General features: G+C 42.0%; 2 long non-coding RNA genes across 2 annotated transcripts in view; both read left to right on the plus strand.

Moving 5' to 3' along the window:
* Positions 1 to 19,344, plus strand: part of LOC127506353 (uncharacterized) — a 253,846-nt gene that overhangs the window by 23,958 nt on the left and 210,544 nt on the right. The gene's annotated exons all lie outside the window — the stretch shown is intronic.
* Positions 131 to 2,889, plus strand: LOC127506352 (uncharacterized). The gene is made up of 3 exons (XR_007927953.1): positions 131 to 325; positions 471 to 553; positions 2,815 to 2,889. It is a non-coding gene; the product is annotated as an uncharacterized LOC127506352 (long non-coding RNA).

The raw sequence follows: 19,344 nt of genomic DNA on the forward strand, positions 1-19,344 counted from the left end.
GCAAAGTTACTTATAGTCAGTAGAATGTCTAAAGTGGTATATTAAATTATTATAATATTAAATTATTATATTATTATATAAAAAGTATTACCCAAATTAAAAATATTTCCAAAGACTGTGGTTAATTGGCATGATCTATCTTGGATTTGATTGCTTTGATTTTAAGAAGCTTCGATCATTTTAAAGTTGCTCTTCTGGAGTAAGACGAGAGATCTCATGCACAGCTATGTAGCCATCACAGGACCGTTCTGGACATTAGAAGACACACTGGTGGGATTCATGTTCAATGATCTGATCTGGTGTGGACAGCAGGAGAGAGACAGAGGTACAATCAAATGATGGTACAATTACCGCTTTTCTGATGTTAGACGGACAGAAACAGATTATGCTGAAAACATTTTATATTCCTGTTCTTAGTTGCAAATCATTTATAGGCTGCTAAAGTCTTTTTTCTCTTTGTCTGCCCTAAGGTTTTGACTATCAGTCCTGTCCAGACTGGTCAAGCTGTTTGAACCATCCTGTGTACTCACTATGGAAGCAAGCTTCTCAGAATGTAAGTTTTGTTTATTCTATATTTTTTAAAACAGGGGTTCTCAAACTTTTTAATAATGCAGCACAATTTTAAAATTTAAGATGCATTTTATTACATTAAAAAATAATGTGAAATACATTATATAATGTGAAATACATAATGGTAAATAAAACTAAATGTTTACAAGCATTTAAAACATGTATTTTAGTTCCCCTCACTCCACAACAAATTTAACTGTATTTAGAACAAAACAAAAATTAAAAATATGAGTAGCCTATAAAATAAACATATATTATAGTGGCAATCATTACAAACAGCATTAATTTTAAAGCCTACATGAATTTATTTAAAGTGAACGCAAAACTGAAACCGGCGTTGGGCTCCTCTTTGTCACGCTGTAGTTGTAGTAAAGTACACGATGAATGAGATAAACAAAACAGTCTTTAATAAGACCAAAAGGAAACATGCATGATATAACCAGTGGAACAGAATAGCACACCACATTAATACATTGACTATACTGGACCAAGAACCAAGGAAACTAAAGGCTTATATAGAAACTGCAGAGACACTGAGCGACACCATAGGTCCTGGAGGCCAAGGTAGAGCCGCGGGGATGAGCGGCCGAGGTGGAACCAGGGTGCCGAAGAACTGAGTCAGAGATGGTGAGACTGAAGTCCAAGGCAGAGCCAGAGGGAGACGGAGCCTGACAGAGCCAAAGGGGTGTAGGTCCTGGGTGGAGCCAAGGGAGGGAGGAGTCAACGGTCAAGTTTAAGTGACAGGCTTGACAGCCCGAGGTGGAGCCAGGGGATCGCCTTGCTAAGGCAGAGCTGGAGACCGGAAGACCCGAGGAGGATTCAAGCAGCAGAGCGGAGCAAAGACAGAAGGAGCAGAGGGGCTGAAGGAAACCAGCAGAGATGGGGCTGGAGGACTGGCTTGCTTAAGTAGAGGAGATGGGAGAGGCAGGCTGGGTGGGATCATCGGAGACGCAGGAGACTTAGAGCTGGGTGGGACCAGCAAAGCCGCAGGAGACTTGGAGCTGGGTGGGACAAGCAGAGATGCAGGAGACTTGGAGCTGGGTGGGACTACCAGAGATGGGAGACATAGGAATTACCTCCTTCAATTCCTAAAAATAATTCCCAGAGGACAGATGCAGCTCACCCTCAGTATTGGGAGTGTGAGCGGGGCTTCCCACCATACCCTTGTACTCCACGGGCACACCCACTGATACGGATGATGTTGTCGGCTCTTGCACCTGGACAGACCCATTGCTGGGTTCGGGCTTCAGGGGCGATGATGTTCACAGGCATCATCTCTGGCATAGGCATCGCAGCAGGCTTGGGCTCTTTGTCTGCGGTGGGCTCAGGTGTCTGTTAGCTGCATCGGAGGCGGCAAGCTGAGCTCTGTGTCCGGAGTGGGGCTGGTGATGTCCTCCTCAGCAGGACAGATAGTGAACAAACATCCGCAATTCACCAGCCACAAATCCAACAAATGTACCTCGAAGACCATCGTTGGGCAGACGTGCCTTAGTCCACTCACTTAAGCTGGTATAATAAAACGCACACAGAGATTGGTCGGGGAATGACATAAGGCATGCCAGATCTAAAAGCTCAAGGGATTGTCTGCTCTAGGCAGAGCAAAGTCCATTGTTAAAACACCACAAAAAATCTTATCTTTAGGTCCAGTATTCTGTCACGCTGTTGCAGTGAAGTGCATGATGAAGGAAATAAGCAAAACATCTCTTTAATGATAAATCCAAAAGGAAACATGCAGGAGATAACCAGTAAAACAGAATAGCACAAGCACGTAATGCATTGATACTGCACAAAGAACTAAGGAATCTAAAAGCTTATAGACACAGACAAAGAAATCAAAGGAATTATGAACAGGTGAGAAACTAATGAATAACCATATAAACTAGAAATCACAGAGAACTCAGGCAAAACAGAAGATGGCAATGAGTGAAAACGAAACCAAAACAGAACAAAACAGAATGAGATCATAACACTCATGAATCCAAATGTTTCCATAGTTGCATGTATTTGGATACTAAACTATTTATCATGTAAACAAGGCTTTGTACTTCACTTGTGTCCCAATATCTAATATCCATGTAAAACAGCATCCTTCACATGCACAAAATGAATTATATTGTAGGATTAGGTGTGTAGTTAGGATTAGGATTTTTGGGTGAGTTTAGGATTAGGCAGTCTTCTAATAGTTCATCAAGATGGAACGAAGCTGCACTAATGTATTTCATTGGTTTGAAACTGTCTTTACAGTTTGCAATGGCAGCATGCGGAAATATTACAGTCTTGCTAAATGGATCAATTCATCATGCTTTCAACAAAAAAAGGTGTGTATGTTTACTTTTCTAGCTATAATGTGCAATGTGATAAGTATGATTTTGCCTCTTTGAACTTTAAAATCCATTCAATTTCTGCAGTTTAAGATGTTCTTAGTAAAAATTGAGCTTCTTTAAATAATTATAATGGCCATAAACTAAATTACTTAGTTGTGAACAACAAAACAAACAACAACAACAAAAAATCACTTTTTTAGTAACCTAAATAAGAATTCTAATGGACTGTTTCTATATAGTAGTTATATTTTCTGAGATCACAGCAAACCTTTTCGAGACAAGGATCACAAATATATATCTTTATACAGCTTTATAGCATGGAGCATGTACTCCATCTACTAGTGTTGTAAAAAGTACCAACTTCGGTACCAAGTCGGTATTGAAATTTTAAAAATGTGAGGCTTTGAAGCACTGTTGAGAAGTTTCGTAAACACCTCTGATTTGCCATTGTTCACACGCTCATCAGGTATGTCTGTGATTAGCTACAATGATCACCGCTTCAAAATTATGACGTAAATAGACATCAATGACGCTCTTCACCGAGCGCACACGGGAGCATTTAAAAGCAGCGTCTATGGGCAGACCGGCCCTCTGATAGATGCCTGGCTTCAAATGCTCCCGCTCCCGCTTTCAAAATGCTTTCAGATTCAAACACTTCTGTGTGCTTTCAAACTCTCCCATGCTTTGATCATTGTAGCCAATCACAGACATATATGTTGAGCGTGTGAACACAATGGCCAATCAGAGGTGTTTACAAATCCGCTCAACAGCACTCAAAGTGTCAAATTTATAAAATTTCAGCATGGACTTTGTATTAAAGTCGGTACTTTTGACAACACTACCATCTACCTTGTAAATTTGCAATAATATTTAGAATATTTAGGGTTCAGTATAAGTCACTTGTGTTATAATGTTGACCACAAATAAAACACAACGTTTCTTTTAAGAACTGTTAAGGGAATGGTTCTTTGGGAAATCCAAAATGGTTCTTCAGTGTCAACACTGTGCTACACTGAGTAATGAACAATATACATGTTAGTGTGATTTTAGTGTGGGAAAAAAATCACTTATTGACCTTTTCAAAGTAAAGAAATGTATTATTATTATTATTATTTTTTTCCATGACAACATAGTTTTATAATCATAAATTAAAGAACGACTGCAAAAAAGATGATTTAAACCGCTTTACAGCTTAAATAAATTTTATAATGCTTTTATAAAATAAGTTTCACAAGAGGCCTCACCATAACCTTAATTTTTGCTTTGAAATTTTTTTTTTTAAAAGTATACATACCCAGTGTTTCATGCAGTTCTATAATATAAATAATATGATGATTATGAGACATCTTATATTACAGAGAGAGAGAGAGAGAGAGAGACAGAAAGACTCAGGCCCCGATCAGACAGAACGCGTTTTTTGAAAGTGAGAGGCACCTTTTTTAAATTGTTTTCTATTGGCAGTGAGCGTTTTGCGCGCTGTTTATGCGCCCCGGGCGCCTCGTGTTCCCTTTCAAGGGAACTCGCGTTGCATCGAGAATGACGGCTATGGGCGTGCTGCAGGCCTACCAGGCAGAATTATTAGGAGATTTGGATGAGGGTGGGGGTATTGGCCCAGACGCTGTTAATGAGTTGCATTGGGCCACAGACCTTTCTCTCCGTGCCACCAAGGAGAAGGCTAGATCCATCGGCCGTGCTATGGCTGCCCTGGTGGTCACGGAGAGGCACTTATGGCTAAATCTGAGCACCATCAAGGATAAGGATAAGCGCTTCCTTATGGACGCCCCGCTTGCGCCCCCTGGTCTCTTCGGCGACGCAGTCAACACTGTCGTCGAGAGGTTCCAGGAGGCTAGCAAGCAGGTGGCGGCGTTCCAAAAACTCCTCCCCCGTCGCGTCCAAGTCTCCGGGGCTGCTGAGCGGGAGCAGCCCCAAACATAAAAAGCTAGCTTCTCACATCACCGTGCCACTCAAAAACAGAGCATCGCTACCCAGCTCCTTCCCAGAAACGGGGGATCGGGGGTCGCTCTCAACCGCAGCGGATCTGAGGACTGTCATTATCGCCAAGAAGGCTGCGGGGAAAAACTCCTGACGCTACCAGTGTCAAGATGCTGAGGGTAGCCCCTCAGGGGGCCGTTCTGCCAACCCTGCCACCTTGTGTGCTTCAGGGCGCAGTGGTCCCCAGCGAGCAAACATCCCAGTGTCTGCCCGGAAATGTAGCAGCGCTAGGATGCTCGCTCTTTCTGAGAAGGGTCTCAGAGCAATCAGTTCGGTTGTTCCCTGCCAGTTTGCCGCTTCAGGGCACCGAATTGATTGTTCAAAAAACACCAGAGGCCAGTCTCGAGAGACTGGTTCCCTTAGTAGAATATCTGACAGTGTGGAAGCTACTGCCAAATATTTCTCAGCGTACAATTGAAAAGGGTTGTGCCATTCAGTTCGGGTCTCGTCCACCCAGGTTTATGGGGTTCTACCCACAGCAGGCTCTGGTCATGGAACAGGAGGTAAAAACTCTGCTGGGGAAGGGAGCCATAGAATGTGTACTATGGTTGATGGCAGCAGCGTCCAATGTGTACATGAGACCCCTGCAGTGGTGGCTCAGAACCAGGGGGTTTTCTCCGAGGGGAAATCCTTTTCGCATGATCAAGGTCACGCGGCGATGTTTACATGCTTTGGCCATGTGGAAGAAACCCTGTTTCCTATCCCAAGGGCCCGTGCTGGGAGCTCCTTGTCGTCGCAAAATGCTAACGACGGATGCTTCCCTCACGGGTTGGGGGGCGATCCTAGATGGTCGCTCATCCCAAGGTCTGTGGAGGGGACACCACCTCTCCTGGCACATCAACTGCCTGGAAATGTTGGCTGTCTTTCTTGCTCTCAAGAATTTCCTCCCAGACCTCAGGGACCACCATGTTCTTGTCTGGTCAGACAACACATCGGTGGTCGCCTACATAAATCACCAGGGGGGTTTGCGCTCACGTCCACTCTGCAAACTGGCACACCAAATCCTCCTGTGGTCCCAGGGAAAACTGCTGTCATCTCACTGTCACTCTGGTTCTCCCTCACGCATCCAGCTCCTCTCGGACTGGATGCTATGGTGCAGACGTGGCCGAGGGTTCGTCTTTACGCATTTCCCCCGATCTCTCTGCTTCCGGGAGTTTTAGAGAAAGCTCAATGGGACCAGGTCAGGCTCACCTTATTAGCCCTGTAGTGGCCGGGCAGAGTGTGGTTTTCGGACCTAGTATCTCTCCTAGACGGCTCTCCGTGGGAGATTCTGATCAGGAGGGATCTCCTGTCCCAGGCAGGGGGCTCGATTCTTCACCCCCGCCCAGAGCTATGGCACCTGTGGGCTTGGCCTCTGAGGGGGCCCAGCTCATAGACTCTGGTCTCTCAGCTGAGGTTGTGGGTACCATCCTTCACTCTAGAGCTCCCTCCACGAGGAAGCCCTGAAGTGGAGATTGTTCACCTCATGGTGCAGTGGTTGTCAGTTAGACCCAGTTAATTGTCCTGTTGGTGCAGTACTGGAGTTTCTGCAGGGTTATCCCCATCTACCTTAAAGGTTTATGTGGCAGCCATAGTGGCTAACCACGTACCTTTTGGGTGGTATTCTTTAGGGAGAGACCCCCTGATAACTTGCTTCCTTCGTGGCACCTTGAGGCTGAGGCCTGCAGTACGCACTAGGATACCGGCATGGGATTTGGCCATAGTGCTCCAAGGCCTTTCCCATGCTCCATTTGAGCCTATTGAGGAGGTTCCAGTCAAGTTTCTGACTCTGAAGACTTTGTTCCTCCTTGCTATTAATTCTCTTAAAAGAAAAAGGGAAATCTATAAGCTCTGTCAGTTGCCCCGTCGTGCTTGGAATTTGCGCCTGGTATGGTGAAAGCCTTTCTTTATCCTAGACCAGGTTACATTCCTAAAGATCCCACTTGTGCTGCAAGCCGTTTGTCCTCCTCCCTTCGGGGATCCAGACCAGGAACAGAATAATCTGCTGTGCCGGGTTCGGGCGTTAGACATTTATGTCCACAAAGCTGCCCTGTGGCATAGGTCGGAACAGTTGTTTATTTGTTTTGGGTCTCCTATTTAGGGGTTCCCAGCATCAAAGCAGAGGATGAGTAAGTGGATGAGTCACTTGCCTATGAGTCGGCCGGACAACCTTCCCCTATGTCAGTTCGAGCCCACTCTACAAGAAGTATGGCGGCCTCTAAAGCTTTTCTCTCTGGAGTATCTTTGCAAGATGTTTGTGATGCGGCAGGCTGGTCCTCACCGCACACATTTGTGAGGTTTTATGACCTTGACCTGATTTCCACTCCCGGGGCCCAGGTTCTTTCTTCCTATTGCTGACGAATCACACTAGACAGACATTGGTCATTATGGCTGCGTGGGTATAAACGTTCCCACAGCGTCATTCTCGACGCAACGCGAGTTCCCTTGAAAGGGAACGTCTCGGTTACGACTGTAACCTTAGTTCCCTGAAGAGGGAACGAGACATTGCGTCACCCTTCCATACCTCCGGCATGCCTGTCAGTGACTACTTCAGACTTTTGAAGCTAGCGTTGCACTGTTTGAGCGTGCTTTATAGTTTCCTGGTCTTGACGTCACCCGCCTCTGACGTCTCATCACACCATTGCAGGGATTTTACATGTGCTTCATGATGACATCACGCAGAGCGTTCCCACAGCGTCATTCTCGACACAACGTCTCGTTACCTCTTCAGGGAACTAAGGTTACAATCGTAACCAAGACGTTTTTGCAGGAGCGCTCTGAGCACCTGAAGTTGGAAAAAAAAGCAACACTGAGCGGAAAAGCGCCCGACGTCATTCACGTTTTTTCCATTGTCCAATCGAACGAATGGAGAGGCAGGCCTTCCGTTGTGCTGTCGAAAGTTTACAGTTGCTTGGACACTGCAATGATGGAGGAGAAACTTGTGGCTGTGGCGGGTTACCGGGAGCTGTATGACTTCACAAACCGAAAGTAAATAATATGACAGTTTAACAGCAAACCAAAGAGTGCTCACGCTACACTGACAGGACAGATGATTCAGTGGTTGCCTAGCAACATAAAAAACCCGCAGTGCACTGCTCTTTTTTTTCTAAAATCAACCAAAAAAGGCAGCGCGGTGCGCCTCACGTTTTCAGACCTGAAAAACGCGTTCTGTCTAATCGGGGCCTTAGGCTCCATTATTGTTTTTAAATTGGCAACATTTGAAATAGTGCCTCACTTTAGCCATTGAACTAGTATAGTGGTTCCCAATCCTGGTCCTATAGTACCACCAACACTGCACATTTTTCATGTCTCTTTTATCTACATATTTGAGGGCTGCATTTGAAATCGCTCCCTATAATCTTAAATAAGGCACTATTTGAGGTAACAGCCATTTGTATTGGTGTCCGAAATCATAGTGGACATTATCGATTGCACTCGTTTAATCCTGTAATGCACTGCAAATACAAGTGTACAACTGATGTACACTCTACTGCTATAGAACACCCATAACACACTGTAAGGGTTGTGAAAGAATTCCCACATCTCACCAGAAGCTGAATCATATATCCATCCATTTTCCAAACCGTTGGTCCAATGTGAGTACAGTGTAACGTCATACAGATATACATTTCTTTTGATTATTAAATTGTTTAAATAAGGTTTAAACATAGTTTCCATGACAGTTCAAGATAAAATAATTTCAATCATGACAACTCTCGGAGTGGATTAAATTCAACCAGCATTTATTGGCATGGGGCATGAAGTATACATGGCTTGATTTTGGCATACGAGATCTGCTACGCTGCTGCTGCTGCTGCTGCTGAGCAAATACAAATTTGTTCAGCTTAGTCAAATAAAACAACAAAGAAAAGGCTGCTGCAAGAATGGTAGAACCCCGTAGCAGATCTCTACAGGTGGCGCTGGGGAGGAGGGATAACAGCGCTTTACATTGCTCGCTTGTCGATCGCAGGCTAGGGTATGATATATATGGTTGCGTGGATTTGGAATTACTTCTGATTGGCTGGTGCCACGGCATAGAAAGAACCAATCAGCGCTCGGTTAGAGTTTCATCACTGAACTTTGTATTTCAATCATGGCAACTCTCGGAGTGGATTAAATTCAACCAGCATTTATTGACATGGGACATGAAGTATACATGGCTTGATTTTGGCGTACGAGATCTGCTCCTCTGCTGCTGCTGCTGCTGCTGAGCAAATAAAAATTTGCTCAGCTTAGTCAAATAAAACAACAAAGAAAAGACTGCTGCAAGAGTGGTAGAACCCCCTCAAAGCAGTGGACCGCATGGTCCGTGCTACCCAAGTTAAGGAAGCGGCCGAGTAGCTTCATCCTGATACCCCCCACCCGGCAGATCTGAACGCCAAAATATGTGTACTGCTGCTGCTCCATAGAGCTATAGGCGCGTGTATGACTATCTATGTGTGCCTGGGCCTGCTTTGTCGAGTGGCTTAACGTTATTGAGCTTACCTATAAATGTGCATCTGACCTAGTGGCCTAAACTAGAATGATACTGAGCCAGAGCTCATATGCGTAAATAACATGCCTATAGAATGTGATTGGTTTTATCTAATGCAGTGTATGGTATGCTGGTTTTTTGATGGTGACCGCTCTGGAACATTTGTCCACGGTCCCCTGCATCAAACTCAAATCTCGCAGCCGAGATCCTCCCCTCCACTAGCTGAGGATTCGGCTACTGTAAAATGCTGCATACACGTCGTTGCTAACCTCCGCAAATGATCAAATTGAAATAATAATACAATTAATATACCCGGATGCCCAGCGCCACCTGATAATTTAAATCAGAGATGTTTCTTGTCCTTTCAAAGTCTTTGGAATTAGGTCTGATGTAGCATTTGTGGGCTGCCGAATTCCAGCGGCCCATTTCTTTAAGGGTAGTGGATGGTACTCTTGGAGTGCTGACATTGCTGCGCCGATTCTGGATGAGTGGTAAGTGTAGACTTCTAGGTTTAAGCCACGTGGATGACATGGGTGTTTTAACAGAACCAGGCCCTGTTCATCAGTTTCCATCAGCTGTAAGGAAAGGCATGGTTTGATGTTTTGTAGAAGGCTAAGTAGTTAGATGTGATTGCCCAGCCCCGAAATCCAGAAATTCCCCAGAATTTAGTGAGGGTGCTCTTAAGCAGATACTACTGTGTAGCAAGCACTCCACCAATAGATACCAATGACTGTGAAACTATTTAGATTTAGTTAGTTTAATCATATTTAGTATGGAACTCATTTCTATTATATCTATTAGTCTGAGTTTGCATGCTGGTGAGTTTGCATACCATATCGCTATCCCTTGCAGTAGTAAATAAATACAATTTGAGAGTCGGCGGTGACAAGCACCAAACCAAAGTAAACCAAAGCAGACTCGATGATGTAATAACATCTACTCCCTCAACATGACAGTCCCCCTAAAATACAATGTTTGCGTGGTTCGTCCAAGATGCATACATGACTTGGTAGTTTATTATTCAATTGTTATCCTATTATTCATTATCATATAATTTATGATTTAATGCCATAAGCAACAATGCTATTCATAACAGTATTTAAATTCTCAAACAAATCATTTCATTACCCAGAATTCTTCCAGAAGACTAAAGTGTCCATTAAGATATTTCTGAATAAAAAAAAAAAAAGTTGTCTGATGCCATTTGACGGACTTAACGCAGTCTATGCCACCCGCTGTCTGGGAGAGTGCATAACATCATGCTAAGATCATTCGCAAAGTACTGAAACTACCTTGCACGCTTTAGGTAAGTTGAATGAAAGACCTTTCTGAAGGACAGCAGTAAAATCTGATACTGAAATTTGTATCCGACATGAATGTAACTCTCCGTTCGACCCGTAGTTATGAAGTAGTGTAGTGTAGATAATTGACTGTTACTCGTTTGCGAAACACATTTACTTCTGCTAGCGTTCTGTATGCTGTTGATATTCGCTAATATGGTCATTTGTTTTAGCATGTTGCTGCTGCTTAAATATTAGGAATTGCTGTAGCTCTACTATATGCGAAAATGGAGTGAAGCCCATTTCACTTAGAGTTTAGCAAGATATATTTCTGTATCCTTACAACATATCTGCTTCCTGCTCCAAATGCGATGCATATACGCTAGCTGCTAATGTGCATAGTGATCACTGTAGGTTGGGAGTTGACATGATTTGAACCTCGTGTATGATACTTGAAGAAATTGAAAGCAGACTACGCAAAGCATTGTGCAATATCATAAGAAAACCTGTTTACTTATCTTAAATGTTAAATTTCTGAGGATTTCTGAAAGCATTCTGCTCATAACAGCGCTTCACATTGCGCGCTTGTCGATCGCAGGCTAGGGTACGATATATATGGTTGCATGGATTTGGAATTACTTCTAATTGGCTGGTGCCACGGCATAGAAAGAACCAATCAGCGCTCGGTTAGAGTTTCATGACTAAACTTTGTATTTCATTACTACTGGAGCTCCTAGTTTGCTAAGTTTTAAATGATTATTAAACAGCAAGCACAAACTATGCAAAAGTTAAAGCACTTCCTGTGCACTCAGTGCCCGAATTCACTCACTCGTTTTCATTCACTCCTTCAAGTGGACTATATTAGTGGAATCAATGTAGGGAATAGTGAATGAGGGTATAGGGGGTGATTTCAAACAGAGCTGAGGTCTTGGAGTCTTTACTAATGAGCTGATGTGTTCAGTCAAGTGTTTGATTAGGGAGACATCAAAAATGTGCAGTGCTGGGGTCACTCCAGGGTAAGGTTGCACCAGACATTTGTAATTTCTTACTTAAATTGGAACGTAGTCCACACTAGAGGCTTAGTAACTACTAGCCAGTTTGTAACTCACTACTTTATTTGGTTGCAGCTTTTGTTCTTGAGGCAGAAAGTAGGTAGTAGGTCGTAAGCTCTCCGTAAAGTAATGCATAGTCACATAATATGAGGTTTACCCTCAATATTCCAACAGCAGCCTTTAAATATGTGAGCAGAAGTTGTCAATGCTGTGAATTTCATTTTCATTAATCTTTTGCCTTACATAACTAAAGGTGAAAATAAGTTAAATTAAATACGATACTACTACTAATCGTGATCATATTAAGTATTTTATATATAGCATAAATAACATTCAGAAACTGTATTTGAAATGAATAAGGATCAGTAAATAAATACTGATACAAAAAATACCCTGTAAGAAAGAATTTTTTTTTTTTTTATTGTGACTGATTTTATTTGACATGCACAACACAGACCTATGCACACAGTGGCACACTGTTTAGGACAGGTTCATGTTGAAGAGCTGCTAACAAAGTAGTAATGTATTCACATAATGTTCTCTCTTTTAAAATGTAATCAAGTGTAAATGTCAGCATTATCATACATGTCTAAAGAATTGTAGTCAGTCGGGTAAAATGCAGTTTTATTGATGCAGTTCAGTCAGTCTGCTATTTTATTCCAACCATTACTCCTGATCAGAGGCTTCCGCAAATATTGAGTTTAAACGTAGTAAAAAAAAAAAAAAAAAAAAAAAAAAGTTGTAACTTAGTGCCCATTTATATCAAAACTAGGCAAATTTGTAACTTACGCACAGCTGATGCAACTGGCCCCAGGACCTGGTTTGGGAATCACTGAACTAATACTATGATATACATCATAATTATCACAAAATTTAATCAAAACCATTTTGGATTATATAGAACATTGTTTGCATTTCACCCTAAACAGTGTGTGGATTTTTTTTTTTTCTTTTTACATAAAGTATGCATTATAAACATATAAGCATATTATCAAGTGTTTATTTCTCAGCATGTTTGGCAGTGTGGAACTGGACAATCTAAACCCAAGGATGGTCACCCATGTTTACATTAAAGTTGTTTACAACCTGGAGGGACCCTTTGTGTAAGAGTACATTTCTTCTTGTTCATAATATGATGCATTTACACTGTGATTAATATACAAACACTTTCTCTTCCACAATGTGGTCACTTCATGCGTTTTTACTGATTGGATAGCTATCCGATTTGTTGAAACTGTTCCATTTACACTTGGCCACATAAATGTCTCCGCAAAATTAATATAAAACCGATCTTCAATTCCCACGATGTATGCAAATTTAAGAGTTCACATCAGTGAAAGCAACATATAGAGTGAAGTTTAATTATCATTTAATAAACTTTTAATGAAGATAATTGTGTGTTGAGCTTCAGGATGCAGCACCAAACTTTCAGTTTAATTTGCAGCAGTTTTGCTTGCTGAAAAGATACTCAGCTACTCATCTGCAGTGGGAAGAGCAGCATGCCTCTTTAAATGCGATTACCTGAATGAGCTTAAGACAACAAGAAAAAAAACAAAAACAAAAAAAAAAAACTGTCAGGCATTTAACAAAATGTTATTATTTTTATATATTTTTAAGGCATTAGTTCACCCAAAAATGAACATTTTGTCATTAACCCTCTGGGGTCTGAGGATTTCTGGGGCCCTGGAGCAGTTTTGACATGCCCTGACATTTGTGCTTTTTTCAGTTGCTTATAAACATATTAATGGCAAAAGTGTCATTACACTGTGTTCAGCACGAACTAGGCTACCATAATATGTGAGCAACATGTATGTACACTACCATTCAAAAGTTTGGAAACATTACTATTTTTAATGTTTTCGAAAGAAGTCTCTTTTACTCATCAAGCTTGCATTTATTTGATCAAAAATACGGAAAAGAAACAGTAATATTGTAAAATATTATTACAATTTTAAATAATGATTTTCTATTATAATATACTTTAGAATATAATTTATGTCTGTGATGCAAAGCTGAATTTTCAGCATCATTAAATCCAGTCTTCAGTGTCACATGATCCTTCAGAAATTATTCTAATATGCTGATTTATTACAAATGTTGTGTTGCTTAATATTTTTTTATAACGTGATACTTTTTTTCAGGATTCTTTGATAATTAAAAAGTTAAAAAAGAGCAGCATTTATTTAAATTAAATCTTTTGTAACAATATACACTACTGTTCAAAAGTTTGGGGTCAGTATTTTTTTCTTTCTTTCTTTTTTTTTTTGCAAGAAATTAATACTTTTTTTCAGCAAGGATGTGTTAAATTGATAAAAAGTGATAGTAAAGATTTATATTGTTAGAAAATATTTCTATTTTGAAGAAATGCTGTTCTTTTTGACTATTTATTCATCAATGAATCCTGAAAAAAGTATCACAATTTTCAAAAAATATTAAGCAACACAACTGTTTCCAACTTTGATAATAACTGAGTATCAAATCAGCATATTAGAATGATTTCTGAAGGATCATGTGACACTGAAGACTGGAGTAATGGCTGATGAAAATTCAGCTTTGCATTACAGAAAAAAATTATATTTTAAAGTATATTAAAATAGAAAACCATTATTTTAAATTGTAATAATATTTCGCAATATTACTGTTTTTTTTTTCTGTATTTTTGATCAAATAAATGCAGGCTTGATGAGCGTAAGAGACTTCTTTCAAAAACATTAAAAATAGTAATGTTTCCAAACTTCTGAATGGTAGTGTACATGTTGTATTTTTGAGAGAATAACCTTTATGCGTGGTAATTAAAAAAACAAAAAACTTAAGTCACTGAAATATGGCCACAAAACAAATACAAAATATGTGTTTACAAGACTTCTGGGTTTTGGAGGTTGTAGACTAGAATGTTTGCTTCAAAATGATGTAAATATTATCCTGCCTACTCGTTCATATAAAACAATATATTAATTTAAATTTTGTAAGACACTTTTTGTCAAGAAAGACAGTATGCGGGAGACGTGAATCTTCATGAATAATGCTGTGATTCAGAAGAAGACTGAGAAGACAAAGACCCGCATAATGATTTGCATAATGACCGGCATAATACGCCCTTTCAGTCAGGTAGGCTATGTGAGAGGACACTAAAAAAAATCAAAGTACAAAGTATTTTTTTTTTTGGTAGTTTATTCAGAATATAGTTAACAATATAAATGAGACACATTTTGAATACAGAGTTTTACCTGGAAATAAATCCTGTTCAAAGAAGTGAACATCACTTACCTGGCATTCCAAGGTGTTTGGTGTTTCTGCACTGGAGAAGAGAGAAAAAAAAAAAAAAACTTTCCTGCTTCCAGTTGGTGATCTCACCATTATATTCATTTAGAATGTCCAGTGTGGGCCAATATCTGGTCTCTATGATTCTCAAATCTGTGAGATAAAAGAAAAAACCCTCTGTGAGCATGCTGATAACAGGATCATGTCACGTTAATATAATGTCCACTCTTAACAGAAAACATGACTGTATAGGCATAAATTTAAAATTACACTACCAGTCAAAAGATTGGACACATTACTATTTATAATGTTTTTGAAAGAAGTCTCATGATAATCAAGCCTGCATTTATTTGATCAAAAATACAGAAAAAAACCTGCAATACTGTGAAATATTACAATTTAAAATAATGTTTTTCTATTTTAATATACTTTAAAAAATAATGTATCTCTGTGATGCAAAGCATCTAAACATTCATATTACCTCTATGGTATTTTATATATTATATATAGAGCCTAAGTGTTAATGTGCAATTTATTACATTGCTAACACATTTTATTTCAGTATTTATTACGTATTTCAGTCGATTTCACTCATCTCAGCATAGCAATATAGTTTGGGAATAGCCATGGCAATTTACTGATGTAAGTCAATCTGCCCCATTAATTCACACTGAGACACACAAAACTTACAGGATTCATATTTAAACAGTTTTTTTTTTTTTTTGCGGTTTAATATTCACAGACACTATATCGCGATTAGAATAAAGAACTTAAGAATAAAAAACAACTTACCTTTCACAATCATTGGCTCGATAGTAGATCCTCGAAATGAAAGTGAAACCAACTCTTCCTCTGAGATAAATCCTTTTAGAATTATTCCTCACCGCATCTCAAAACTATGAAAAGTACATGAAACTGACTAAACTTGATGTGTTTTTCTGAGCTGACGCGGGCGTTCACTCTGCTGCATTGATCACCTCAGAATTTGCATCTGAATAGCGCACCCGCTTCGTGGGAGTGACCGCATTAGTGGATAATGAGCTGAGCCGCCAACATCTGACATGTCTCTCTTTTCATACAGATTACATAAACAGAGAATATTTGTTTTCGATTTGACTTACATGATTTAAAACCTGACATTTCAATGTTTCTTTAGACATATGTCTCATTATTGTGTCATTAGTATTCACTATGTTACAGTTCATTTTCTGAGGGAGTGTTAGATTGGACTTCATTCAGAGAGAGACTGCGGCTCGCGCATCATGTTAGTTTTCTTTATTTTGCAAAAAGCACAACATTTTGTTTTTACTCTGAGTGTACACAAATAAAAGAAGACATTTTACAGATTAGAATGGTATATAACTCGTAATTGATATGTCCAAAATTGATAGAGTATTTTTAGTCTCTTTCACACTGGTAAGAAAAAAACCGAGGTGGTATCGCCGGCAATACCGCTGACTCCAGAGTGTTAATTACTCACCCTCATGTCTGTCACAGACACGGCAGGCTCCAACACCGTCCAATCACAGCGCACTCCATCACCAGAGTACTGATCACACGCACCTGCACCTCATCAGCATGGCAATCACCACCAGTACAAAAGATACTCACACGCACTCAGTCACTGTCCGGTCTCGTTCGCGTTAGGACTTACCTCCATGCTTAACTCAAGGACTCCAGTTGTTATACTTACCTGTCTCCAGCGTTTCCAAAGTCTCCTCCTGTGTTCCACGTCTGTGTGTGAGTGTCTTCAGTCTCCAGCGTCTCGTCTCACCATCGCCATCCAGGATCGTCATCTCTACAAACCACAACGGACAGTATCACTTAACTATCACTCATCATTCACTCCACCATCATCCATTTACTCACCTGCTGCACTGTTATTTCTGCTGTGTGTCAATAAACAACCATTATCTGTTACCTGCCGTCTCCGACCCTTCTGTATTGTAACAGAAAATCGGACCAAGACCGTTTGACACCAGCATGAGCCACCCGGACCCGTTTCAAGAGCTCTTTGACGCTTTGCGCCGAGCACTCACCACCAATCTACCACCGTCACAGCCAGCGATCACCTCTGTCAACACTGCCGCCACTTCTTCACCGTCTGTGTACGGCAGTCCCATTGCCAAACCGGCGCCCTTCTCTGGTTCGACGGAGGATTGCAACGGATTTCTCCTGCAATGTTCACTGGTCCTGGAGATGCAACTGCACTTATTTCCCACCGACCACTCCAAGGTAGCCTTTATTATTTCACAGTTGAATGGAAAAGCACTTTAGTGGCCTGATTCTGTCTGGTCCCAAAATAATCCTGTCACCCAGTCATATTCCAGTTTCGTTGCTCATTTCAAGGAAGTCTTCAGAAGGCCCGCCTGGGATTCGTCTATTGGTGAGAAATTGTATAATTTGAAACAAGGCACAATGACTGTGAATGAATATGCTCTTAAATTCAGAACCCTCACTGCCACGAGTGGATGGAATGAGCAAGTCCTGTTGACAACATATCGTCAAGGATTGGACCCTCGAGTGCGGTTGCATCTCGCTGCATACGAGGATACCATCGGGCTAGAACGCTTCATCCAACTCTCAATATGCTTCACCACTCATATGCAGTCGTGTCTCGAAGAGCACCAGGGCCAGCCTCTGTTCAACACTTCCCTCTGCCGACCAGAATCCGTCAGCCCTCCAGAACCAGCCCAGGAGCCCATGCATCTGGATAACTCTAGACTCACTCCCACCGAACGGCAGAGGCGGCTGACCCAGAATCTGTGCCTCTATTTTGGTTTTCCTGGGCATGTAATTTCCACATGCCCAATTTGTCCTCCTCGTCCCATGGTGAGTGCCATCATTCCCCCTATAAATAAGATGAAACCACTCACCACCGTTGTAAACCTTACTGCTGCTGATGTTTCTATTCCAGTTGTTGCACTCCTCGATTCTGGGTCAGCAGGCAACTTCATCTCCGGCACCCTCTGCCATCTGCTCAAGCTCAAGACCTTGGCTACGCTGTCTACCTACCAGATCCACTCAGTAACGGGGAAACCCCTCAGTAAAAGACGTGTACGTAGGAGTGTCGGTCCCATCCAACTGCAAGTGGGAATTCTTCACGTGGAGAAACTACATCTGCTGGTTCTGGAGGAATCCACCGTTGACGTGATCTTAGGGTGCCCTTGGTTGGAGCAGCACAACCCAGTCATCTCATGGAAGACTGGCGAGATCCTGAAGTGGGGCGACACCTGTTTCACGAACTGCTTCTCTGAGTTTCCAGTGCCATCCTCTCCTCCTTCTGAACATCTCTCTGTCTGTGCTACATCCATCGAAAGCCCAGTTGAACAACGTTCAGTGGATATACCATCGTGTTACGCCCCCTTCAGTGACGACTTCTGCCCCAAAAGAGCTTCCAAGCTGCCTCCACACCGGCCATGGGACTGTGCCATCGATCTGCTTCTGGGTGAGTAAGTGCCCAGGGGTAAAATCTATCCCCTGTCCATTCCGGAGGAGAAGGCCATGGAGGATTACATCAAGGAGGCTCTGGTGCAAGGTTACATCCGTCCGTCTACTTCCCCTGCTGCATCTAGCTGCTTCTTCGTGGCAAAAAAGGACGGAGGCTTGCGGCCATGCATTGACTACCGGGCTTTAAACAACATCACAGTCAAGTTCAGATACCCCCTTCCTCTCGTCCCAGCTGCGCTAGAACATCTCAGTGGTGCCACTGTCTTCACCAAGTTGGACCTCCGCAGCACGTATAACCTCATCCAGATACGTGAGGGGGACGAGTGGAAGACCGCCTTCGTGACCCCTACTGGACACTATGAATATCTCGTGATGCTGTATGGCCTGGTCAACGCCCCCTCCGTATTCCAGGACTTCATACATGAGGTGCCCCGGGTGTTCCTCCACAAGTTCGTCTTGGTCTACATCGATGACATCTTGATATACTCCCGGAGCATGGCCGAACATCGCCACCATGTTGCGGAGGTCCTGCAACGCCTGAGGGAGTTCCAACTCTACCTGAAAGCAGAAAAGTGCTCTTTCCATCAGCCCTCAGTGCAGTTCCTTGGATACAACATTGACAGCAGTGGCATCCGGATAGACGAGAGGAAGGTGGATGCCATCAGGAACTGGCCATCACCCTCAACTGTAAAGGAACTTCAGCGTTTTCTAGGCTTTGCCAACTTCCATTGACGTTTCATCCAGAACTACAGCTCCATCACCAGCCCACTTACAAGCCTCCTCCGAAATAAGCCCAAGTCTCTGTCCTCGACACCAGCTGCCACAGAAGCCTTCACCACCGCTCCTCTCCTCGTCCATCCTGACCCCGACAAGCCCTTCGTCGTGGAGGTGGATGCCTCCACCACAGGTGTAGGAGCGGTCCTGTCACAGCAGCAGGGGAATCCAAGTAGACTCCATCCATG

This window comes from Ctenopharyngodon idella, chromosome 23 (assembly GCF_019924925.1).
Source record: "Ctenopharyngodon idella isolate HZGC_01 chromosome 23, HZGC01, whole genome shotgun sequence".
Classification (NCBI taxonomy): Eukaryota; Metazoa; Chordata; class Actinopteri; order Cypriniformes; family Xenocyprididae; genus Ctenopharyngodon; species Ctenopharyngodon idella.